At 36.3% G+C, this 26,505-nt stretch overlaps 1 long non-coding RNA gene across 1 annotated transcript; it reads left to right on the top strand.

Moving 5' to 3' along the window:
* The first annotated feature begins 1,907 nt into the window (after window positions 1–1,907).
* Window positions 1,908–15,067, top strand: LOC107520738. The gene is made up of 4 exons (XR_001599397.2): window positions 1,908–2,019; window positions 3,001–3,152; window positions 5,987–6,071; window positions 14,945–15,067. It is a non-coding gene; the product is annotated as an uncharacterized LOC107520738 (long non-coding RNA).
* Window positions 15,068–26,505: the final 11,438 nt, after the last annotated feature.

The raw sequence follows: 26,505 nt of genomic DNA, 5'->3' as shown, positions 1-26,505 counted from the left end.
CTTTTCTAGTAAATGTGTGCACGTGCAGGGGCAGGGCTTTATATCCTCTTAAAGACACTGATCTTTTTCCAGCATCTTTGTGCTGTACACACTCCTCATCTGTTGTCACTTAGTAGCTGTTTTGGTTATCAGAGAGGAGACCTCATTCATATAATTCTATTAGTGTTAATCACTTACTGTGCCTAATTTATAAGTTAAAATTTACCATATGTATGTCTAGGAACAAACACATAGAGTTTGGTACTCTCCGTTGTTTCAGGCATCTGCTGGGGGTCTTGGAATGTATCCTTCGTGGATGATGAGTGTATGTATCAAGGTATTTTTCTGTGGGGATGGTCTTATCTGAGATTTTCAGCTTTCCCATTACATATAATGTAGTGTAATTTTTATAATGTTTGCAGTTTGTTTAATTCAGAAAAAAAATATACAAAGCAGTAACAGAGTATATCTCAAGCCAATAGGCAGTATCATACTTTCTGGTGAAATACTAGAGGCACTCTTATTAAATCTAGGAAGAGAATGATCAGTGTGTCATTACTATTATATATCTTTCAGATAAATTAGATGATATAGTAATAAATGCCTCAGAATTTGAAGGTAGAATAGAATTATTAGAAGGGTAGAAAATAAGTTATCAGTATTTATGTTTGCTTATAAATAGGATTAATAGACATGCTGTTAAAACTAAAAAGAGTTCAATAAACTTGTTAGTTATAAAACAAGAATATAAAAATCAATAGCTAGCCTGTGAAACAACACTATGCAATTACAAAATAGGCAAGCCACTCAGAACAATAACAGAATATACAAACTGCTGAAGAATAACATTAAGAGACAATGCGGAAGTTTAGAAAATAAAGTATTTTGAAGAGAAATATGAACAAACATTCTATATTACTAGATTGGAAAGATGTACATTTGCATTGTCTCCAAATTAAAGATTAATGTACTTCTAAACAATATCAGAGGTGTAGGAAAATAAATCTCAAGCGCAAGTCAGTAAGTCTTCAGTTCGGTAGACCAGGTCCTTATGGATTTAGTCCTAACTTAATTCTCCTTTCCCTCTCAGTACAATAAAATAATTTACCCAAAGGTATGTAGTGCCTAGTATACACCAAGAACATAAAGTTTTGTGGATAGCTTGTTTTATAGCAAGCTCTTCACATGCATTATCTTATTTGATCTACACAATAATCCTATAAGGATAATATATTTTTAATATTAGGTGGAGTGATCCACACTACCGTTAAGCAGAGAAACTAGATTTGAAACTTGTCTTTGTCTGATTGCAAAGCTTTAAGTATTAACCACTATTTTATATTCCTTTTTTAAATATGGCCTTTGTGTATTTCAGAAAATCATGGTATAGCAATGATCATTATACAACCTTTAAAGTAGTCTTTATGAAAATATTTATGCTGTGTGAAAATGCTTGATGTCGAGTGATTAAACTAAGGGGACAAACTCTATTAGAGGAAGCTATTGCTACATAAATCTAGAATATATTCTAAGTCAACAAGTTTTCCACAATTTTCACTATGACCGTGCAATTATTTAAAAAAAATATTCACTGTTCACATGAGTCACAGAAAAAAAAACATATCCCCATATAAGAAAAATCTGTAAAACATGAAGTAAGATTTTTTAAAAATAAAGGGTGCCAGAATTTCCACTTCTATTCATAACGTGGTAATTAACAGCTAGAAAACAAGACAAATATATATGAGACAGTGGTTTAAGACATTGCAAAAGTAGTGCAGGACTCTGATCTCTGAGAAAGGGAAATCAAACAAGACAAGCCCTGTAATTGGCACAGTCTGTTTGCTAAAGGCATGTCCAAGGTCACGGTGCAGAAGAGGGAAAACAAGCAGTGTCCTACAGCTTTGCTGAGTTGGAGAGATGGCAATCAGAGTTTGAGGAACCCAAGGTGGCTAAATATTACAGGTAGTGCTGGAGAAAAATGAGCTACACAGAGAGGAACTTCCAGAGCTTGGCAGAAGAGACCCCTGGAGTTTATGGGTAAGTACTAAACTGCACATGTGTTGGCTAAAAATCACAAGGCTAGAGAAAATCACACCAGAAAAAGCTGTTCCTCTGATTCTTTTTTTTTGTAAAGTGATGATGAAAATTATTGTATTTCTCAAGATTGGTGAACACTATTTTTCTCAGTAGGTTCTCTGGCTGAATGTAAACTCCCTGAAGGTGAGGACTTTGTTTTATTCACATCATATTCACTGTGCTTGGCCCATAGCAGGTGATCAGTAAATGTTTATTGAATTAATAAACCAGGAGAGTAAAAATAAACACTTCAAATAATTTGTAGCATTGGGCTCAATGTATGTTTTGCAACAGAAAAGACAAATAGTATGAAATGTTTCTTTGGTTCAAGAATGGGAATGGCCTCTGCAATAGAATCCATGCATTTTCAGGATTTGAGACCATCTTACTACTTCAAGGTAAAGATAGTTATATTGCAGGGACTAAGAAAATGGTACGCGCATGTGTATATACATATGTGGTTTATATTATATATATATATATGAATGTAGACATAATATAATATGAAAGCAGTTTTGCCTTGCCATCATGGACCAGAATTATTTGTAAAAGCTTGGAGAATCTGTATCACAGAGAGAAAAAAAGCTCGCAGTTCATAAGGATATATTTCTTCAAAGGCACTTCTCTGGAAGCATTTTCAAGTGTAAAATGTATGGAGTAATTGTGTCTTTTTAGTGAATGTATCACGAAATTCTATAAATAGGACTTATACTGCTTTCTGGAACTCACTTTTTTCTGTCATGATAATCACCAAAGCTGCTCATGGTTTGCACCCATCACATCTCTGTCTCTGCTACAGTGCAGGATGGGATTCTAACACCATGTACACAGTGCCACAAATAGCAAGACTGAGGGTAATGACTGATGGATCACTCATGATACCTATTAATAATCATTGTTAATTGTTCTCTCCTGGCTAATTGTTCATTTTTGTAAATGCAGAAATTGGCTACATCAAAATTAGATTTTGCAGCATTTACAGTCAATACCGGTTGTAACAGCTGAATCAGTCACAGAGGATCTGTCAGCCCTCAATATGAACGCAATAAACAACGTGTCTTCATCTTTGATGTGACAGCCATCAGTAAGAACAGGTATGGGGCATCTGGCTCTGCATGTTTACCTCTCTTTCATACCTACTCTTTCTGCTCCCGTAAACTTGCAATTTTCCCTTCCCACAGCATAGTTAGTTGGTAGTGGATTCACCAACCACTAATTCTGGCCCCGGCATTCAGAATCAGACACAGGACTAGTCCAAACTGGCAGACCATAAAAAAAAAAGAAAAAAAAAAACCCTTGCATTATAGTTATAGCCCCAAACACCTAATCATCACTGATATTGGCATTGTTGTTTTATAAATGAATCAAATAGATCAATGAAGAACTAACTTGGTCACAACGTAAAGTCATTACTTGAACGAATTTCTGTTATGATGGTATTTTCTAAGATGGAATTCTACCTATATAATATTTGATGAATCAGCTCTTCCCTTTAGACGTAATGGACATCATAGAACTTTGATATTAATTTATGGATGAATTAAAAATATTTTTCTCAAAATAATCCAATGAGGTGGAATGAGGCTGGTCATGAAATTGCAAGAATGGTTTATGGGGGTTTATTAAACTAGTCTTACTCTTGTATAGGTTTGATGATTTTCATAACAAAGTATTTAAAACTAAAACATATTGGTAATGTGAGATGCAAAGGTTTATGAAGAAATGAGAGCGTGAATTAAGTAGAATTTTAAATTTAGGCAAAATGCAAAGTATAGCATGTCACAGTTCTAGTTAACAATAATCTTATGTTTGAGGTAAGCTTGGACTTCTTGTCCAGAATGGATCATTCTCTAAATCTTCAGAATACTTGAATGTTCTCTTTCAAGGTTTAAAGTAGAAGTATAGGTAGTATTCTCATATAGTAAGGTCCTGCACTTGGCCATTCATTTTTAAAGAATAGCTTTAATGCTTTATCCAAATGTATGTGTGTATTTATGTTTTAAAGTATCAAATAGTACTAGAATGTGTAAGACAAAATGACTAGCCTTAGTCTGTAATCCCATACACCAGACCCAAGTACCTTTGACCCATTTTGCTTTTATCTGGTAATTCAGCTCTCTACAGTTCTAACCAATATCCTTGTACATTTTCCACTGCCTTATTATTATGGAAGATAAATGAGGGGGAGGCCTTAAGGGTGTTAAATTTTATCACCTATATCCTTGCCATTCTCCCAAGATAGTTAAATCCAGATTTCTAATGATTGTTTGATGATTGCTCATTCCCCCATTCTCTTTTTTTTTTCTGAGTGAATGGAGCCTCGTTTGGGTTAGTCTTGGCCTTGGTTTCCTGCTGTTTTACTCAGGGTGCTTATTAGATAAATTCAGATAAATAAATGAGCATGTTTTACTCAGATCTGCCATTTGTACTCCAGAATGCGCAGTCCACAGGAAGCACTGTTTCCCAGGGCAAGGCCTTGTTTTATCTGGTGGTACAGTGGATGGGGCAGGCTTGCATGGGATTTGTTGGGAAGTCCGTTTTCTTGTACACTAAGCTGTATCCTCCATTTTATAAGTAATATAGTGAGATTCCTGCCTGCAAGCTGCTGTTCTTTATTGGCCCTCCACAGAGACACCAGTAACATAATTATCATCCCATAGAATTTATTCACTGTAGAACCACATAGTATACTATATTTCCTCTTTCAAACAACTTTCAATTTTTCCTGGAGGTAAGAATTTCTGCCTTTTTTTTTTTTTATTCATGTACATTTTCACTGTGGAGCTTCAAATTTTTGGGTTTGTCTTCCACAACCTAAATTTTATCCAGGAAATTGGCTACAGTCTTGCTTGTAGGGGCCTTATACTCTCCTCTGCCTCTTCCTAGTTACTCTCTAGGCCTATTGTACAGTTGTCATCCTGGAGTATTCTTTTGGGTCTGTTCAGTGTTTTTTTCAACTAGAGTAAAAGAATTTTACATGAGAAATCATTTTCCTTAACCATTTCGAAAGTGTTAATTCTAGTCTGTTTTATCCTCCACTGTTGCTGTTGAGAAATCTAACACTAGATTCCTCATTTTTTCATGTTCTGTTTTTTTTCCCCACTTGAAATTGCAGTGGACATCCAACATCTATTCACCCTGAATTTTTTCAGGTATTTACCCCATCACTGGTTTCATAAGACAATCAGTTTAGGGTATTCCCCTGTCTGTCAATATTTGCTCAGAAACGGGCATGTGACTCGAATGACCCCATCAAACTGAAGGAAAGGACTCATCACATATTGGTGGAGAGAGTTCTTACTTCTCCTGAACAGGAACTATGAAATTTGTAGCCTTTATTGCTACTGTCAACTATCTTGTGAACATTAAGTAAACCAGATTTGGAGAGACCCCAAGGAAGAGGCAGAACTGGGCCCCTGATGACTTCAACTGAGCCTCTGATCATACTCTTACTTTTATAGTATATTCAGTAAGATAACTTCCTTGTTATTTAAGTAGGTTAGAGTGAGAATCACTTTTCAGTTTATTCAGGCCAAAGCATCCCGACTGCTAGAGGAAGTTATGATTTTACCCCTAGTTTCCTAAAAATTTTTTGATGATGTCTCATAGTTTGTTATTTTTTTTTCCTTTTGCTGTGTGTTGGGTGGCCCTGTTCAATATAGAAATTCATATTTTTCAGTTGTAGAAACATTGTTACTGATAATTGCCTTTTCTTGCTTTCTCATTCTGGACTGCCAACAAAATAGGAGGACAGAGTCAGAAGGACCTCCTACAATAAAGATTCTTAAGTGACTCCCAGAAGACTCATGGATCAACTGCAATTGCATTTTTATCTCCTTAAAATTATATGCAAAATATTGTATTTATGTATGTATCCGCCATTTTTCCAGAGAGAATCTAAAGCTACTTTTTATTCTTTTGTCCCCAGAAGATCCAGTTCTTGTGTATGACAGGAGCATTTGCTAGAGGGCGCAATTGTGAACTAATGACTGGTTAAAGATGAGATGAAGAAGGTAATGCATGCTTCCTGATAGTGGCTCTTAACACTCTATATGACATGAGTGGCAGCTAGCTTTGCTTCATTCAATACAGGATAAGGTTAACCAGCTACTTGCCTGATTTGAAGGGCCAAAGTAAATTATTTATTAGTCTAGTGAAGGGAAAGCTTTGTAGCCAGAAGTTTATTATTCACAAAAAAGATTTAAGATCTTACTTTAGGGAAATGAAAGAATCTTCAATAATGGAATTAGATTCACTTTGCATGCCAAAGTCTCATCTAGGGTTTATTATACTGTGAGATGTGTCTTATGATAAATAATATTCTATGTCTGGCTATGTATTTACTCGAGATTTTAATGAAAAAAAAAAAGAAAGTGTTTTAATGGAAAATCTTTGCAATTAGTTTCCAAAAGAGCTTCTTAAATTGCTCAGTTTCGAGAATATTTTTGGCAAGGCGATGTATTATAGTAAGTACAATAATAGTTCTAAAAAATCCTTAAAATCTTTTGCTTTTTTACCATTTAAAATTGCTGTTAAGTTAATGTTGGCATAATTTCAAACGACTCATCTTTAAATAGTTTGCTTTATATATTTTTCCTTATCAACTTGTTTCATTAAAATGCCATGCTAATTGGCCTACAGCTGGTTTCCTATTGGAACTGCTCTAACAAGAGCTCTCTAGCCATTCCCAGAACCACAGAATTCTACTTTTCATAGGAAGAAGTAACTTGCTTATCTTTCCTGTATCTTTAGTCTCCCTCCTCCTTTCCTGGCATCCTTTTCTTAGCTTGGAAACATATTCAGATCTCCATTATTTAAAGAAAATTCTTCTAAACTCCACTTCTTCCTCCAACCACTACTTATTCCCTTTGATTCATAGTAAAATTGTTTGAAAAGCATACTTCTGAGTGCCAGTCATAAGTGTGGAAGAGCTTAATGATCTAAGAACGGGAGTGGGTGAGAGGATGGAATAGGGTCTATATTACAAGTTACCGAGTTATCCCTTGTTAAGAGAATGAGGCTCTCAGGGTTATGCAGACCTGTCTTCAAATTCCTACTTTGTTGTTTGATGGCCTGTGACACTGGGGAAGAAGTAATTCAACATAGATAAGCCTCCGTTTCCTTATGTGAAAATGAGGTGAAAATACTATCTACCACATGCCATTAGAAACAGGATTGGGTGTGATAATTACGAGCTTCGTAAATGTTGGTTGCAATTACTGGTCTTCTCAGAGGCTGATACTAGTAATTTGAAGCTAAATAAAACCTGAAGGACAACATTCCAGTACAAAACAGGTGTTGAAGGCCAGTAAATTCAAACGAATAAGGAAGAGAAGGCGGTAGGAAGTAATGGGGCCACAACTAGAAAATACAAGGTAAAGCAAACTATCTTCAGTTGACTGAGAGATGGAAGAAGCTATGTCTGGAACATAAAAGAGTATGCGCACAGCAGCTGCATGGAGCATCAGCTACAATCCCACATTGGGATCAGTTAGGGGTTAACTGATATTTACCAGTAAAAATTTATTTTCTGTTCGGGAGTACTCTGCATGTGAAAAGTAGACTTCCATGACCCCCTTTAAACTATACACTTAATAATGCACTAGGTAATGAAATGGCTATGGTGTTTTCCTGGGCCAAGCATTACTTATAAGATGTTCCCCAATTTCTAATGACCATGAAAGCTAGTTAGGGAATGTGGACTATAAGTTACTGGTAGGAGTGTTGATTGGTCATGAAGAATAGTAACAGTGAAATAAGGAATAATTGTTAAACCCTGAAGGGAGAACAGCGAGTTGTTACTCACTGTATGGTAAATAGGTTTTTCAGTGTTTTTTTTTTTTCAGTAAGAGGTACAGAAAATTAATCTTTGCTGTGATCGATGCAGGGTTTGGCAGGCTTAAAAAGCACTACAAAAATAAACAGGTGAATTGTATCTTGTCTTTTGAGAGGTTCAATATTGTAAAGATTATGAATTAGCTTGACTGCAGTTATTTCTCAATGTATATGTATAGTGAATTGTCAAGTTATAAACTTTACATAAATACAGTTTTTAAAAAATGTACTCCCCACGGCATTGTTAGGAACAGTAAAGCAATCTTGGGCTTTAACTGCTAAATGTGTTTAGGCAAAGAGTGAATGAAGGCCCTACCCATATCACTGTCATCACAGGGTTACTGTGGGTGTAACCAAAGCTGTGCCACCCAGACGAGAAATAACACTGTGTGTGTGTAGCAGGGAGGGAGAGTAATAGACATCTCTAGCACTATAGTCCTTCGCTAAACAAATCTCCTCAGAGTGGGGGCTCAGTACTTAGAATTTCAGCAATGTATTATCAAAAATGTCCAGTTTCCAACAAAATTTACAAGACATACAAAGAAATAGTGAAATATAATCGAGACACTGAAGAAAAGAGAGTCAGCAAAGACTAACAGTAAGCAGAGTCAGATTAAATGAAAAAAATTTAATGCAGCCATTATAAACATGTTCACAGAACCAAAGATAAAGTATGATTAAAGATTTAAAGGAAGGTTTGACGAGATGGCAAGTCAAATAGTAAATACCAATAAAGAGAGGTTTTAAAATAGAACCAATGGAAATTTTGACATCGAAAAATACAATAGCTGAAATAAAAATTCACTACAGGTTTTCAGTGGTAGATTTGAACTGGCAGAAGAAAGAATGATCAATTATGAAGATGAATCAACAGGGATTATGCAAGCCAAATAATAGGGAGAAAAAGGATAAAAATGAACAGACCCTGAGAGAAATCTGTAGCATCATTAAACATACCAACATACACATAGTGGGAGTACCAGGAAGAGAGGAGAATAAAACTGATAGTTGAACATGTCCCAAATTTACTGGAAAACAATAATGTACACATGCAGGAAGCTTAACAAACTCTAGGTAGTATAAACACAAAGAGAACCACAAATAGCACATCACTATGCTGACAAAGGCAAGGAAATCTTGAAAGCAGCGGGCAACAAATGATGTCACAAGGGAACCAAAATAAGAGTAACAGCTGAATTCTCAACAGAAATAATGTAGGCGAACAAGCAGTGGGATAATATAAAGTGTTCAAAAAAAAGAAAATAATCTGCCAACCAACAACCCTATAGTCAACAGTTATTGAAGGAAAATGAGAGAATGTGCTGCCACGAGACTTGCCTTACAAGTAATTCTAAAGAAATTTCTTTAGTTTTAAATGACCCCAAAAACACTGCAAAGGAAGTGGAGGGGAATAAAGCTATAATGAGTTATCAAAATGATGACAGATGGTAGTGTAATAAGTATAGCGATGTCATGTTGGTGAGGAATTGTATTCATATGCTGCAGGTAGGAATGGAAAATGGTACAGGAACTTTGGAAAGCAGTCTGGCAGTTCTTAAAATGATTAAACAGTTACCAAGGACCTAGCAATTCTGCTCCTAAGTATATACCCAAGAGAAATAAAAACATGTCCATGCAAAAACCTGTACACAAATGTTTATAGCAGCATTACTCATAATAGCCAAAGTTGGAAACGACCCAAATGTCCATCAGTAGACAAACAGATAAACAAAAGTGGCAAATCCATACATTGAAATATTATTTGGACAGAAAAAGAAATGAAGTAATGATATGTGTTACAATTTTGATGGACCTTGAAAACATAATGCTAAGTGAAAGAAGCTAGTCAAAAAAGATCGCATGCTATATGATTAAATTCACATGGAAATCTCCAATAGGAAAATATAGAGACATAAAGACTAGTGGTTGAGTAGGGCTGGGTGAGATACATTTTAAGGGTCTTTCAAGATAACTCCTTTATGTCTATTGATAAAAAAGCTACATCAACTGGAAAAGAAAATTACTTCCTTAGATAAATTAGATATGGTGAAGACATAGTAACCTTTTCAGAGCTCAGGGATTCTAAAATTTTTATCCTGGTCCTTGTTAACTCTTTATTCAAAAGGGCCTTAAAATAATATGTCACTGCCTATAATGATTAATTTATGTGCCAATTTGGCTGGGCTATGGTGTCCAGATAATTTAGCATTATTCTGGATGTTTCTGTGACGGTGTTTTTTGGATGAAATTAATACTTAAATCAGTAGATGTTGAGTAAAGCAGATTACCTTCCATAATATGAGTGGGCCTTATCCAATCAGTTGAAGATCATGAGAGAAAAAGACTGATCACCCTGGAAGAGGAGGGAATTCTACTACTAGACTACCTTTGGACTTGCACTGCAACTCCCTGGTTCTTGAACCTGCTGGCTGGCTTTACAGATTTTGAATTTTCTAAGCCTCAATCTCAGCCTCTCTTTATATATAGATTGGATGGATGGATAGAATTGATAGATATCCCATTGTTTCTCTTTCTCTGGAAAACCTTGACCCCTAATTAATACACTGCCCCAGACTCAGAAATTAGTAGACCTGGGAACTGGTTACCCAGTTCTAATAGCTAATTTCTCATTTTGCTCTCCAAATCTTCCTCACTGATAAACTTCAGATCTGTTTTCTTTGGAGAACATTAGTATAGGTCCATCTTGTTATCAAATCTATATTCTCACAAATTTTATTGCCAGTTTTGCCTCATTCTTTACGATTGCAATTTTGTTTGGTCTTTGCTCCTTTGTTGATTCCAAGACTGGGCCTTGGACTGTGGCCCAACCCAGTGTTTGGGGACTTTTGACCATGGTTTGATTCCTTGGATGTCAAAACTGTCTGAACAATTGGAAATTGCAGTGCCTACTATCTAAAGATTTGAGTTTGTCAGATTTTAACATATGTATCTCCTGGGGTTAGTTGATTTTTTTCAGAGTTCCTTTATTGCTGGCTCAGTTTTCTAGGTTCAAACTGAGCTCATACTATTTATGAGCAATTTGAAAGTCCAACTTTTCTAATAAATCATTCATACCTATATTGACAGAGCAGTCACTTCAAAGAGCTCCAAATTTTGTTCTTTTTTTGTAAGAAAAACATTGACCCTCATACAAGAAGGTTTAAAGATAGGCCTGAAGTGAGTCATTGGTGGGATCAGGAAGAAAGCTTCAAATCCCTGACTCAATCTTGCATGATACCACAAAATTAGTCTTCTCTAAAAAGCTTACCATCAGCTAATAAATCTTCTGGAGACATTAAATAGTTTTTTTTTTTAAAAAAAAAAAACAGCGTTTTGACTAAGAGTAAACATGAGAAACACAATTTGAATCTCTTTTATAATGCTTCTCAGTTTCAAACCTAACTGGTAAGTTCCTCCCTAAGTGCTTTGAGCTAAGGACAAAATGTTAGCATGACCTTAGATGTTTAATAAGCCCAAAATATAAATTCATTTGAAAATAGCTCATAAAAAAGCATGGAAACAAAAGGTGAATAATTGAACACAGCAACTGCCTTCCAAGTCATTGCAGCAGAGTTCCACTCACAGTACCTATCTAGTTACCTTTTTAATTTTCATTCCTTTGCCCATGTTTTTGATTTTTTGACAAACCCCAAACCCTTAACAAAGGAAGTGTCAGCATTCCTTCCAGTGGACTACTTTCATTTCCTGCATATGCCATTCTCTCTTAAATCTAGGTCTGTATAAATTTCTTCTACTTCTTGAAATATTTATCCCCATCCTGGCTAACCTGCAACGTCTAGCCATCCTACTTCTGAAAAGCCTCTACAGTAACTCTAGGTTGGTTTGGATTATCGTTGTGTTCCCATAACACCCTGAACTGTAATTGTTTATTAGACTGTGAGTGCCTTGAGTATAAGAATGTCTATCTTATTCACCAGTTCTCTACCTCATTCATTTTGCTATCCCCAAGACCTAGTAAATTGCTGTCTCTCTATTTGTGCCCTCACCACACTGAGCTACTCTGTATCTGACTGCACTAGTAAACATGAACTAAATAGTAGCTAGAAAGAGGATGGGTGGGTGGATGGATGGATGGACAGATCGATAGGTTGTTAGAAAGACTGACATAAAGGAAATAGGTCCTGGTCTGGGCATTTAATATAGAAATGGTAGAATTGTGATCCAAGGTAGAGTTCTGATCTGGGAATCCAATACTTTGGATGTGTTTCGGGTTCAAATTCAGTGCAAGTGTAGGATGCCTAGCAAATGTAAATAAGCAATAAGTCCATGAGCCAGGGCTCCAGCCCTACGTGTTATATATACTTTGTAGTGTCATCCTTTGCAAGCCTTTGCTTAGCATTTGTTTTCTGTATGAAACTCCATTGGAAATTTTTTAATCCTAGCAAAAGCTTACGGACAGGGAGAGACATTTCTGACTTTTCCTTCATTTTCCTTAATTTCTTTCAAATGAACTACTATTTCCCTTGCCTCCCACCCACCCCCAGTGTTCTGCCTGCTTAGATTAGAATGCTTAGTACATTCTAACCAGTAGGGCCCAAGCATACAGAGAAAAACTAGCCACAGCCCCTGGCCCCAAGGTGCACAGTCAATAGAGAGCTTGACTATTGAAAGTTGACAACATGTAAGTCATAATGTACCTACATGTCTGCCTTGTCACTGGGCTGTAAGCTATTGGAGGATGGATACTGCTTTGGTTCACCTGTGTATGTGTATCCTCAGTACCTGGCACAAGAGTGTTGCTTAGGCAACATGAATCTGACTCGTAAAGATACCTGTTATATTAGGGTTTTTTTTCTCAGGAGATGTATGACACTCAGCTCTTCAGCAGATATTATTGAATATATGCACTTAGAGATACAGAAATGAACAAAACAAAGTAACTGTCCTCATGAAGCTGAAATTCTAAAAGGGGAGATTGACAATAAGTGAGTAAACAAATAAATTATACAATCCAAATGTTAATAGGTGCTGTGAAATAATGTAAGCAGATCAAAGAGATAGTGACCGAGGAATGGGAGTAGGAGTAGAATTGCGACTCTAATATGTGGTAGTCAGGGAAAATCTCCACGGAAGTGATATTTGAGAAGACACTTGACTAAATGAAGAATAAGTCATGAAAATTCATGATGGAGGCACATTCTAGGCAAAAGGGACTCCAAGTTCCTTTAAAGTAGTAACACTGTGTGTGTGTTTCAGGAGCAGTCAGAAGGACAGCATGACCGAGAGAGGAACAAAGGGAAAAAGGGTCAAGAGTGACAAAGGCTAGATCCTGCAAGGTCTTATGGGCCATGGTAAAGAGTTTGGATTTTATTAAAAGAGAAAGAGGAAGCCACTGTTGAGTTTTCAGCATCGGAGTGACATGATCTTATTTATGTTATAAATTTTAACTCCAGTTTTTCTGAGGAGATGAACTCCAGGGGTTCAACAGTGAAGACAGGGCACCGGTTAGGACATTTTTTATGTTAATATAGGAGCATGATGTTGGTGGATTGGACTCTGGTGGTAGAGGTAGACATGTTGGAAAGTGATCAGATTTGGAATATTTTTGAAACTAGAGATAACATATTATATGCTGTTAGATTAGATTTTAGGTAGTTAAAAAAGTCAAAGATGATGCAAAGTTTGGGAGGAGGGATTGAGAAAAGGAGATCTTATTGTGTTTCTGAAGAATCAAGAGTTTACTTATAGACATCCAAATAAAAATGTAAAAGTTAATTAGGAAATTGATTAGGCATTTGGGAGAGAACTTGGAGCTGAAGATATATATTGGGAGTCAAGAATAAATATGTGGCTTCAGAGATAATGGGACTAGATGATATCACTTAGGGCGTAAATACAAAGAAGAAAAGGGGTTCAAGGACTGGTTCCCAAGGCCCTTTGTGGATTCAGTGTCAGGGAGAAGATGATCTATCAAAATGATGAGAAAAATTTAAGTTCTCATCACATAGAGAACATATCAGATATAACATATTTTGCACTTTATACAAAATAAGAAACATTCATTCATAAACAAGTATTTCTCATGGGTCTACCATGTGCCCACTGTATGCGGGCACTGTTTTAGATTGCTAGGGGTGCAGCGATGCAGAAAGAAATAGCATTCAGTTTTCTGCCTTTATGCAATTTTTCATTCTAGAGGGGGAAGGAGACAATACGCAAGATTAATATACTAGGTCATCCTAATTGCTAGAAGAAAATGAAAATAGAGGTCTTTGCACTGTTCTTCCCTCTGTTGGAAGTTCTTACCCCAGAAGTCCATGTGACTGGTTCCCTCAAAGATGTCTGTTTGCTGTAATGTCGCCTTTTCAATGAGGGTCCCCCTGGCATTCCTATTTAAAATTCCACATCCTCCTGCTACCCTGTGACTTGCCTCACCCACTTCTTCACTGTAATTTTTTTTCTGTTTCACTCAGCATCTTTTATTGTGTATTTATATGTCCATTTATTCATTTATTATACATCTCCCCCACTAGAGTATCAGCTCCATGATGGCAGGAGTTTTATGTGTACTGATCTAGGGCATACAGAACCTAGGGCAATTCCTGGTATCTACTAGACATTCAGACACTCAGTAAATATCTGCTGAATAAATTACTCAATGAATAACCGTTACCATCATTGAGAACATGCCCTACTTGGAATATCACTCCAAAAAAAAAATGGAATAAATGTATTCTTTTGAGCTTCTGGCAAATTGAACCATGGAGACAGCACATTCTGTAAAATTGGATGAGTTGGTTTAAGAAACTAAATGCGAATCATCCTCTGATAGCTTTTATATTCTAAGGCAGAAAGTAATACAATTCTTAATTAAATGCTTAGGTTAGGTTTCTCATAGCTTACCTGTAAATATTGTTCAAACAAATGACCTAAGTAGAGTTGTGAATTTTATGTATTTAATGCACCTATGTTGCACTGGGACTCCTTATATAGATAACTTTAACAGTATGCTGATGCCCATTTAATAAAACAGTGTGATATTACTATTTCAAATACATGTGAAGGTTTGTACTTGTATTTTTATGTTCAGGACATAATGATAGCTATTTCTCTCGCTGCTGGGTGGAAGTTCATGATCATGCATGCAACCTTCAATTTGAACATCATTCCAAAGGTAGAGAAGAATCTTTTTCATGTTTTGATTTATAATGGTTTCTAGGTTAACACAGAAGTAAAAATAACTACTTCCTTATCGGTTTATAAGGAAAGAAATTTGCTGTTCATTTTTGAATTTCTATTGCTATTTAAAAAATGTATTTGCTGTGCAAAAATGTTATAGGAGGCAAATATATGAATAATTAGAATGTAGTGTGCCAAATAGCATATTAAAGGACTGAAAAAGGTATTGTGAACAGAAATACTTTACGTCAGGAGGTTAGATAAAATTTTACAAAATAAGTTATATTTGAGCTAGGATGAGGTATTTTTTCACATGAAGACGTGAGTGGGGAAGCATTTCAGGTAGACACAATATCATAGGGGTAACAATTATGTAAGAGTTGTCAGACAAAAAAACTTTCAGTGGGGGCAACAAACGTTGGTTTGGAAAGGAAAGTTTCATTGGAAGTGAAGCTAAGACAGTGAAGAAATGAGGCAAGAAATGAAGGAACCTGTACTCTATGCCAATGCATTCTGACTTTTCTTACAGGTATGCTTAAGGCACCAAAATGTGAATGTCATGTTTTAGAGAGAATACTCCAAGTAGGCCTTGAGGTTAGATGGGAACAGGAGGAATTTACACACAGGGAGACCAATTAGACACTTCTATAGTGTGACCACCTTATGAGTCCAAGTTCATATTAGATTGAAAATAGACAGATAGATGAATGAATGGAATTTTAAAACATCACACTTGAAAGTAAGGTAAAAATATCTGTAGACCAGAAACATCACAAACACATAATGCTGAGTAGTCCTGAAATTCGGACCTAAGCGCCTACAGTGTTACAAGAAGGAAAACATTGAACATGCTACTGGAAGTCTCAGTCAAATTCACTGAATGAAATCAGGGTCCCTGGCAGAGTGAGCTTCCTGTGCAAAGAGGCTGAAAAAAAGCTGTAACCACTGCCTGAGTCTTTGATTTTATATAAAGCTTGTCCATATGTACTTAGAGGAACTAAAGAAATCTTTGGGATCTAAGAAAGGGGCTAAATATTCCATTGTTTTAGTGACAGTATCTGTTGAATCTCTGTTATTTTTCTGAGATGGAAGAACCATGACTCATGGTTTATTAGAGTGTAGGTGGTGGGAACCTCAAAGCTGCCAGGTAGGGATGGCTGCACACATGGCAATGGTGGTAAAAGAAAAACTATTGAAGATGCATCTGAAAACGAAAATCCCAAAGAACACTCTAAGAAAGATTTTCAACACACTTAATAGTCAAATTCACTGTCACATGGTGCAGATCATAGATTCTCCAAATTATCTTAGGTATTTTTGGAATGTACAAAGAGATAGCCATTAAAAAAAAGGCAAGAACTTATGAACCAACAACAAAGAGAAAATAAGAACAGTAATTTTTTAAAAAATAGCAGTCATTTTAACTTAAAAAATAACCAACAGGACCAACTTAAGTCAAAAAGGAGGCATAGTTGAAAGGGGTACAGTAACAAAAGAAAAACCCAGTATATAGTATCAGTAGCAGATCAAAGGTGGCAGATGAAAGATTCCAGTTCACTGCTACCAGACCTGCTTTATACAAAATATGACACTGGATGATAACGTGAATCCATAGGAAGAAATGAGAAGTAGCAGAAATGATAAATAGGTGGGTAAATATGTGGAGTTGTCTAAGATGAGTCCCAGGATTCTGTCATGAGGACAAATGAAAACAGAACACTGTGGGAGGAACAAGTTTAGGTAGATCAGAGAGATGTCAAATTCCATGTGCTGAATTTAACCCTTGAGGTTCCCTTAGGACCCAGAGATTTTCAGTGAGTGATTGGAAATAGAGGCAACCAAAGAAGCCACAAAATCCTGATTAGTGTCAGGAAATCTAGAACCTAAGAAGAGAAACTAAATCTTGCAAAAATCATGGACAATCCACACAGCGTTACTGTGTGAAGATGCAGAAATTATAGCCTGACTGGAAATGGTTTGGAACCTTTATCTGAAGAGTGAAACAGAAATCTGTAAAGCAATGACTGGTTTAGAAAAAAAAAGTGGAGGTCTTTTCCATTAAAATCCACGTGGTAACCTAACATCAGGACCAGAGCCATTCTGCAAGCAGGCCATTGGTCATGAAGATGTTTTATAGACTAAAAAATGTAAAAAGGTTCAGCAAAGGTTTAGAGCAATTCTCTGATGTGAGATGTAAGACAGTTGAATAAGGTGAGTCAAACTCAGTTCCTAACCTTATAAGGGCAACTTGCACTTTCTTTACAGATCAAATCTTTTTGCTGCTGTCAGAATATTCAGATGGACAATTGAACAGACCTAATATTGCATGCCTTGTACTTTATGACTTTCTGAAGCTGGAAATTGGCTGCAAATGCTGAATACAGATGGAATATGGCATTCGTTCTAAACTCACAAGTCAAGCATAAATTATTAAACTAGATATACAGAGGAAATGTGATCCGATTTTTTGGTTGTTAATCACCCAAGTCTGAGATTTTTATGGCATGCTGTAGTTACCCATTTAATGTCTTAAATATTTTGAGTAGACTTTATGCACAGAAATATATACCATATTATTATCATCACACTGATTTGAGAACAAAACTAACCAAAGACAAATTAACATAGTTAGAATTATAGAGTTGGAAGAGACCTTGGAGATTATCTGTTCCAGTTTGCTATCAGACCCTGGAAAATTCCTGCCTTGGTTTCTCACATGAGCATACAATTCGGCTGGAAAGCCTTCAGTGACAGACAGGGAAGAGGGTCCTATCAGCTGATAACTGTGCTACGTGCTTCACAAACATTATCTCATAGAGTTTTCACAATACAGCTTTTGCAGGGTGACCATTTTACAGACAAGGAACCTGACACTCAGACATTTTAAGTAACTTGCCTAAAGTCACAACGTTAATAAATGATGGAACCAGATACAACACCTGTTCTTTACCTGACTTCGGATCCCACCCTCTGTTCATTAACAATGACATTCTAACTCATCACTTCATAATGTAGCCCCTCCCACAGTTATAATTATTACCAAAAAAATTTTTTAGTTGTGTCTGAAAAGCAACTTTCTTCATTTCCACGTCATTCTTCCACATGGAAATACACAGTTTGTGAAAACCATCGGCACGTTCTCCATAAGTCTTCTCCATACCAGTTACTTCTGTGGTCCCTCACTGAACAGTGCAAAGGCCTCTGACATGGTGATGGTCTCGTCTGTCCATGACCAATTTCACATAATACAGTAGTGACTTTCCTAGCCTCGGTCCTTAAAAAGCAGCTTTGTTCTTGGGACCCATCTGCTGTGTGGGATTTAACATTCCTCTTCAGGAACAATCTTCTAAAGACTGACAGTATAGACAGGGTCAGAGAAGCTTCGCTTCTATTTTACATGGATACATTTCAAAAGGGTGGCAGTTATGGAAATGTCACATTACTTTGTGACACAGTGCTAAGTCTTTGGGCTCAGAGCCAAAATACTGTACACATATCTTATATCAGAGAGAATGGGTCAGCCAGCGATTTTAGAAGTGGTTTTTTGAGTTTTACAAGTCCATCGAACTGTCACATTTTTAATCAAAAAGACCAACATTCAAAGCTGAGAGCAGAACCTCTTTAACTTCCTGTCACTGCACCAGTGGTGTCTAATGGGATATTATGGCATATCCTGACAGAATTTGAACCATAAAAAATACAAATTGGACTTTTCTTGGCTAATTTGTCAGTGGAGGGGGCCTGTAGGAGACAGAATAAAGACATGTAACAGTGAGTACTTAAACCTGAACTCTGAGAAATAGTAGTGATCTGTATATAAAGAAAATTGAGTGAAATTAGAACATGTGAGACAACATATTGAATTAATATGATGGAATCTCTTTTACTTTTAGTGTTCTTTCAAGAATTCATAAGTAAGTTAAGGTGATTTTTCCCAAAGGGTGAAGCACAGAACAATTTAACTCAATGTCACACATAGAAATACAGATTTGGCCCAAAGGCATAACAGTCTCCTCCACAGTCAAGTGTTACTAATCTTGAATGTCCAACATTTCAGTGGGTTTTCGATGGGCCCTTTGTTAACCAGTCCAAAATCTGCAGTACTGGTCTTTCAGCAATATATTCAAATGTGCTCTTCGAAATAATATTTTTTTTCTCTGACTCTATATATGTGTGTGTATATATACATACACATAATACCTATATATACATATGTATGTACTCACAAACACTTGGCTGTTTAAAAACCTGTTTAATGCCCAATCTCCCAATTATCATTACAAAACCCTTGCAAAATATTTATGATGGCTTTGATCTAAACTACATTAGAAAAGTACTCAGCAGCCATTGGCCTTCACATTACCTATGGTGTTCCTGAAGAGGCTAGAGACTTGTTGATTACTTTGCATGGATTTGACAATGTCCAGAAAAGTATTTGTGTAAATGTGCAAACTAATTCTGAGATTAATATAAAAATTTGAAGGATCTAGACTAGCCTAAACAGCATTGAAAAAGAGGACCCAATTGGAGTACAATTCTGCCCGATTTCAAGAATTAAGCTAATCCATCAAGATGTGTCTGATTGATATAAGGATGGCTAAAGAGTTAAAACGAAAAGAATAGGAGGTTTAGAAATAAACCCACACATATATGTTTAACTGATTTTCAACCAAGGTGCCAACGACAAATGCTAGCCTTTTTGACAAATGGTGCTGGAACAACTTCCGATCCATATGAAAAAAATGTACCTTGACCCTTACCTCATAATATGCACAGAACTCAACTTGAAATGGATGATATAACTAAGCATGAAATCAAAAACTATAAATTCTCCCTTGGAGTAGGTAATAATTTACTTAATATGAAACAAAAGCAAAATATTTATATCTAGCAATGTACTGATATAAAAAATATATAATGATTTGATAATATGCAGATAGGGAACCAAGGTAAAAATAGATAATTGTTTAAGCAGATGCTTCGTAAAAGATATTAGGATGGCTGCTAAACATATGACAAGATGTTCATTTGTTATTAGGGAAATGAGTTACATACCCACTAGAATAGTTAAAATTAAAAACACTAAAAATGCTAGATATTAGTGAAGATGTAGAGTGATGGGAATTTGCATATGTTGTTTGGAGCATAAAGTGGTCCACTTTTTAAAAATCTGACATTTTCTTAAAAGACTACACATACTTCCCAGGGAACCAGAAATTTCACTCCTAAGTATTTATCCAAGCGTCAAGCAACTTATGTCCATACCAAGCCTCGTAAGTGAATATTCACGTCAGCTTTATGCATAAAACTTAATGAGAAACAACTCAAGAACCATCAATGGGTGAATGAAACATTACTTGGTATGTATGCAAACAATGGAATAGAATGATGGAAAGAAGCTCCTAATACAACAATATGAATGTTGAAAATGTTATGCTATGTTCAGAAAGGCAGTCACAGAATATGACATATGGTAGGACTCTATGTAAAATTCTAAAAGGTAAAATTAATCAATAGTGACAGAAAGCAGATCACTGATTGCCTGGACCATGGGTCAGGAGACAGAAATGACCACAGTGGCTCAGGAGGGAACTTTTTTAGACTGATAGGAATGTCAGGATTATGTAGATGTATTTGACAAATCTCATCACAGCGTGCACTTAAAATGGTGTTCTGCGTTTCATATGAATTACACCTCAAGGAAGTTGATTTAAAAAAAACATATTAGTAAAATCCTGTCTATTTACATCCTAAGATTTGAAATTGCTTTGGTTACAGGCAGTTTAAGATAAAAACAAAAGCACCTTCCATGGCCTCTGATTGAGTACTGACACCGATAAGGGGGGGGGAAGCTTTGTAAATGCCGTTATTAAAGTTTTTCCTGTGCATTCTATTTTCCAATTTGACATTCTCTTAATTTATCTGAGATATATCTATCTATATATTTATATATCTATATTTATACATCTTAATATGTGTGTGTGTGTGTACACACACACATACATACACATGCTTGCACTAAGATTTTCAAGAAAATACTTGGAGAAATTAATCTAGAACGTAAGATATATACCAATCCTAGCGTGGAGGTTAATGAGAGGTGCCGTCAGCTAATAGTATGTACACAGTAATCCTACTTCTAGCTCTTGAAAGCAGAGATATCACTGTTCCCTTCCAAAGGAGTGAGGAATAGCATTGACTTACTGCCCCCAACCCATGTGAAGCAGAGGTGAACCTTTGGGGATCCGTTTGAGATGTAAATGCAGAGTTGCCAGGAGTTGGATTAGAGTGGTTAAGCTCTCCTATTTTTACTTGCTTTGCAACAGCCCTGGCAGGAATTCTAATTTTCCTCCTTTATTCATAAGTGGACCAACACTCAGAGAGGCAAAGTTTGCAAAGTCTCAGACATGCAGAGTGCAGGTCCAGGAGTAAAGGTCAGGGTTTCCAACTCAAAGTCAGGTACTTTTTCCTCCATAATCCCCACCTCCTTCCTCTGGCCAGATTACTTATCTTTGACAAGAAAAAATTGCGATGATAGGAACTCAATTGAAAATGCTGACATATATATTTATATCTATGGCTGTGCCCATGTCTATATTATATATATCTATTTTTCCCTAAATTAAGAGGGATAGGGTAGGTATAAGAACAAAAACATATACAAAAACCTAAACAGAGTACATGAAATGCTAAAAGATAATACAGCCATTCAAATATAGTTCATTAAAACTGCAAATCAGAGACTAAGTCATGCAAAATCACGGGAAGTAGGGAATGTGTGTTTGACCAGCATTTGGTGTTACATTGAATTTGGGGCCAAATTAAACAGATTGCTGTGAAGTAGGGGGTCCTACTTGTTCTAGTCTACACAGGAGTCATAACTGAGGCAGTACAGTATAGTATAGTGCTTAAAAGTCTATTTTGCAATCAGACTGAATTCAAGTCAGATTTCAGCTGTAATTCTTTTTCAACCACTTATCAGCTGTGAGACCCTAAGCAGATTGCTTAACCTCTCTGAGCCTCATTTGTATAATAGGAAATACAATTGTACATCAGAGAGTTGTTTGGAGAATTAGATTAAATCATGATATATAATCTTTGTACGAATTTCAGCTATTGTTATTAACTATTAACAATAATCATCCTCTTGGTATCCCACCCCTGGTATACAGCAATGCCTTATATATGTATTGGGTGTTAAGTAATATTTGCTGAATTTAAATAAATCTTTCCTTTTCGTCAATATCACACGATTATTTAGCATTAAAAAAAGGACAAGTAGAGGATCTGCTATTCACAAAGTGTCATTTCTTCCAAATTCTCACTGTTGGGTGCTTCTGGGTAAGGCATCTCTCATCTATTAACGTCTAAGCATGTGCCCACTCACTGCACAGCACTTTCTTTAGTCAAAGGAGACCCAGACACACCTTCTGAAACAGACATAGTGCACAGCAACAATCAGCTCTTCTCCATTTCTAGCATCTCACCATGCCTCAAAAGACCAACAACTGTGTGAATGTCATGCTTAACCTTTTCAACATAATAGCATCTTAAATATTTAAAAACATGTGCAATATTCAAGACATACAAAAAAGAAGAATAAACAGCATGGAGGAACTGACCCAGTTGCTGCCACAAAGTCAAGAGCATAAAAAGATACATGGCAGGGAGGAACACCCTAGTGTAAAAGAGACTAGAGATCTAATAATGAAATATTGTGTGTGGACCTTATATGGATCCTGATTTGAACAAATGAACTGTAAAGGGATTTTGGAGATGATCGGGAAGGATTTTTATGGTTTTTTGGTATATGTGATACTAAGGAATTATTAATTTGGTTAATAGCAGTGATAGCGTTGTTTTTTAAAAGTTCAGATGACAAAAATTGACCACAAAGGGGCAACGTGAAGGAATTTGGGAGGGAGGAGACAATGGAATCCCAATTGCAGTATATATAACTGTGCATTTTTCAACACTCATAAAACTGTACGCCACTTATATACAGTAAACTTTACTGTATATAAATGTTTACTAAATGAAAATGAAGAAATGAGAAAAAAGTTATTTTTAGATCTGTACATTGAAGCATAAAGAAATAAAATGACACGCTGTTAGGGATTTGCTTTAAAATACACCTTAGAGTCTACGGCCATGCTACCCTGAACAAGCCCGATCCTGTCTAATCTTGGAAGCTAGCAGGGTCGAGCCTGGTTAGTACTTGGATGAGGGATAACCTAGGAAGACCGGGTGCTGTAGGTGCAAAAAATACGTGATTGTAAGCTGACAAGGTCCTTGCAATCTGTGAGGTCAAGCAAGGGTTGCCTTACCTAAAAACAAAGAAAACCTTAGAAATGAAAAGAACAAAGATGAAGCAAATATGGCAATGCATTTGATGTTGTTGATTGTTGAATACACGAGATGAGTATACAAGAATTCATTTTACTAACATCTCTAATTTTGTGTACATTTTAAAATAACTTATTAAAGCACATGTGATGATATAAAGCTATGAATACAACAAATACTCATATATCCAAACTTGGTTTAGGAAACAATAGCCAATTCAGTTAAATTTCCTGCACCAGTTACCTCCACTCCCTAATAGAAATGACCACGCTACTGATTTGGATGTTTATTGTTGTCTTGTTTCTCTTTATTCCTGAGTGGTATATCACATTGTTTTGTACTTTTTAAAATTTCATAAAAACTATCCAATTGTATGTGATCTGAAACTTGGCTTTTTTGGTCAGTCTGATGTGTGTGATTCATTCACATAGCTCCAAAATGGAGCTTTCCAAAAATATCTTCCATATTCTTTTCCTGAGATGACCAAAGTTTATATCAACATTGTACATCTTGTGTATGCCACTGCTGGAGTTCCTGCTATCTTACCTTTATTGGCAAGAAGTTGGGGCATTTCATTGAGCTATAATGACCTCTGAGTGAAGAGTTCTATGTAAATTGATTCATTAATTAAGTTAACATAATTTTGTTTCCCTTGAAATCTTTTTTTTTAAATTCTAGAATACATTAGCTAAGTTTTACCTGTTGGCAAGTACATTTTTTACTACCTCAGCAAATAAGTAAAATAAGGCATAATAACTGTATATTTTGCTGGTGTTATTTTAAGAGTTGACATCTATTGGCCAAATCTAAAGATCTCGTAGTATCCGCATCACCTCACTCTGAACATAATAACGACAAAGGTGAATGCCCACAGTGTGGAGAATTTGATATTGCCATAGTTACTTATTTTGGATATTCTTTGAGAAAGACTATTATGTTGTGAGCCGTTTTGTTCAAGAGTTACCTGCCCACTGAGTTGAAGGGAAACAATGGGCATGTGTAGACCTCCTAGAAGGGCCGGGGATTGTTATAAAATAATGGTCTATTCCCCATGGTCTTGGTCACACAGTAGGTATTCAATAAATACTTATAATCTGTCCCTTGTTGGATGCAATAAAGACAGTCTGTTGAACACAGCAATTAGTCATCACTGCAAGCATTTTCTCAAGGAGAACAGATAAGAAAGGAAAAGGTATCTGAATGTATTTTTCTGTTTAATGTCTAGTAGCTTGATGCATAACTGACTTCAGGATAGCATAGAATACGAAAGGACGAGCCCCTCCTCTTTGCTTGTGCCTGGCAGCTCAGTGACAAACCTGCTCTGGAAAGGTGTTTTCCTGATACACAGCAAAGGAGACAAGAGCTTCTTCAATCCTTGCCTAAAAAAATCCTCTTAACTCACTCAGTGGCACGAAGAGATCTATCTTCACATTCTTCTTCCCAGAGCCTGGACCTAATTGCAATTAGATATATTATTTTCTCTTTTGTAAGCCACAAACCCGACACTATCCTTTGCCCTTGTTGCAGTTTGTAATGGTTGAAACTTCTTTACGTCAGTGACAGTAATTTAACTGTTGATGTCTTCGGCCTTTTATTATTCATTTCTACTGTGGTCAGGACAGACAAGAGCATTAAGTATTACTTTGGGCCCATAATTTCTAATCGGAGATTTTTTTTTATTGTAGCTGGCCTGCCATCTTGAAAAGACAATGTTCAAAGCCCACAACTCTCTCTGTTTAGAAGTTCTCCCATTAGGCATAACATAGAGGTACTTTTTAAAGTGTACTGAGACTTAATGCAGCCAATTTTCTCCACAGCTGAGGTTTCATCTATTCTATGTGGTTAAAAAATTATCTTCAAAATATACTACTATCATCTAATCCATTATTGTATAAGAAGTCTTATGTTTATCCTACATCCTACCTTGGTGCATTTAAATGGCTCATTTTTGTATGTGCCCATATGCATGCATGGGGGAATGGAAAACAGAGGGACAAATACCTCTGTGCCTGACTAGCCATAAACATATACTATGCTAGTGCCGCTGGTGTTGATAGGGATGGTGGATGATGGACACACTGAAACGGAGCTGAGAAAGAACGTGCATGTCCAGGGCTTGGCATGTGTAGTGGAGCCCAGGGGAGTCTCAGAATGTGAAAACAGCAGCAGAGGAACCATCAATGTAGTTTGGAAATCTCAGAAGTGGCTACACGCCTACACTTGAATAAGGAGTAAAATGTTAAAGACAGTGAATAAGTTAAATGGATTTCTCAAACATCGTCACCATTTTAATTCTCAGTGCCTACGTACAAGCTACCCAACGTTTAATGTGTGTTACATCATACTTTCTGTTTAAGGTTTAATGTAACTGATTCAAGTGTTTTTCATCATAATTCCCTAAAAATACTTGGAAATGGGAATGTTATCAGTTAAATATTATGAAGTTAATAACTTGGGAGAATTCCCACTAATTAGCATGTATAGTCAGGCTATGGACAACCAAATAAATTTTATGATGGGTCCATTAAGAATCTTTTTTTCAGAGCAGGTACCTTCAGGTGTCTGCCCACTGGATCTAATTCAAGTCACGTCAAACTAGGGACATTTCTCCTAAGGCCAAACTTAACCATCACTGAGATGTTAGTAAATAGCTCCTTCCAAGATAGCCTACATCTTTATAATTCAAGGACAGGTTTAGAATGCAGGTTTTGACTAGAGGTAGCGTGTAACACACTCGACTTGCAATCGGGAGCCCTGGCCTTCAGCCTCGGCTCTGCTGCTTCTAAGCTCTGGGACCTCTGAATAGAATTCAAGCCTTTTTAAAAAATTCATTTAGTCTAACCCACTTGTTTTATAGTGGTTAAAAATAAAAAATAATGGTGGCAATCTAACAACATATAATTAAGAGAAGGAAACAGAGGTTTAAATCAATAACTACCCAAATGATGTTGCGATCACTTTAATTAAGGCTATTCTAATTGCCAATTCTCTACTACTGCTTACAGCCAAACTCCCGGAAAAAAAATGACTATAAATCATGTCTCCACTTCATTACCTCCCATTTCTCCTTAACTGATGCTAGTTTCTCTCCTGTCCCCACCCTCCACCAATACTGATTTCTTTAAG

Source organism: Rousettus aegyptiacus, unplaced genomic scaffold (genome assembly GCF_014176215.1).
Source record: "Rousettus aegyptiacus isolate mRouAeg1 unplaced genomic scaffold, mRouAeg1.p scaffold_m13_p_9, whole genome shotgun sequence".
Lineage (NCBI taxonomy): Eukaryota > Metazoa > Chordata > Mammalia > Chiroptera > Pteropodidae > Rousettus > Rousettus aegyptiacus.
The sequence above is the reverse complement of the archived record's forward strand: the minus strand, read 5'-3'. Positions and strand labels throughout refer to the sequence as shown.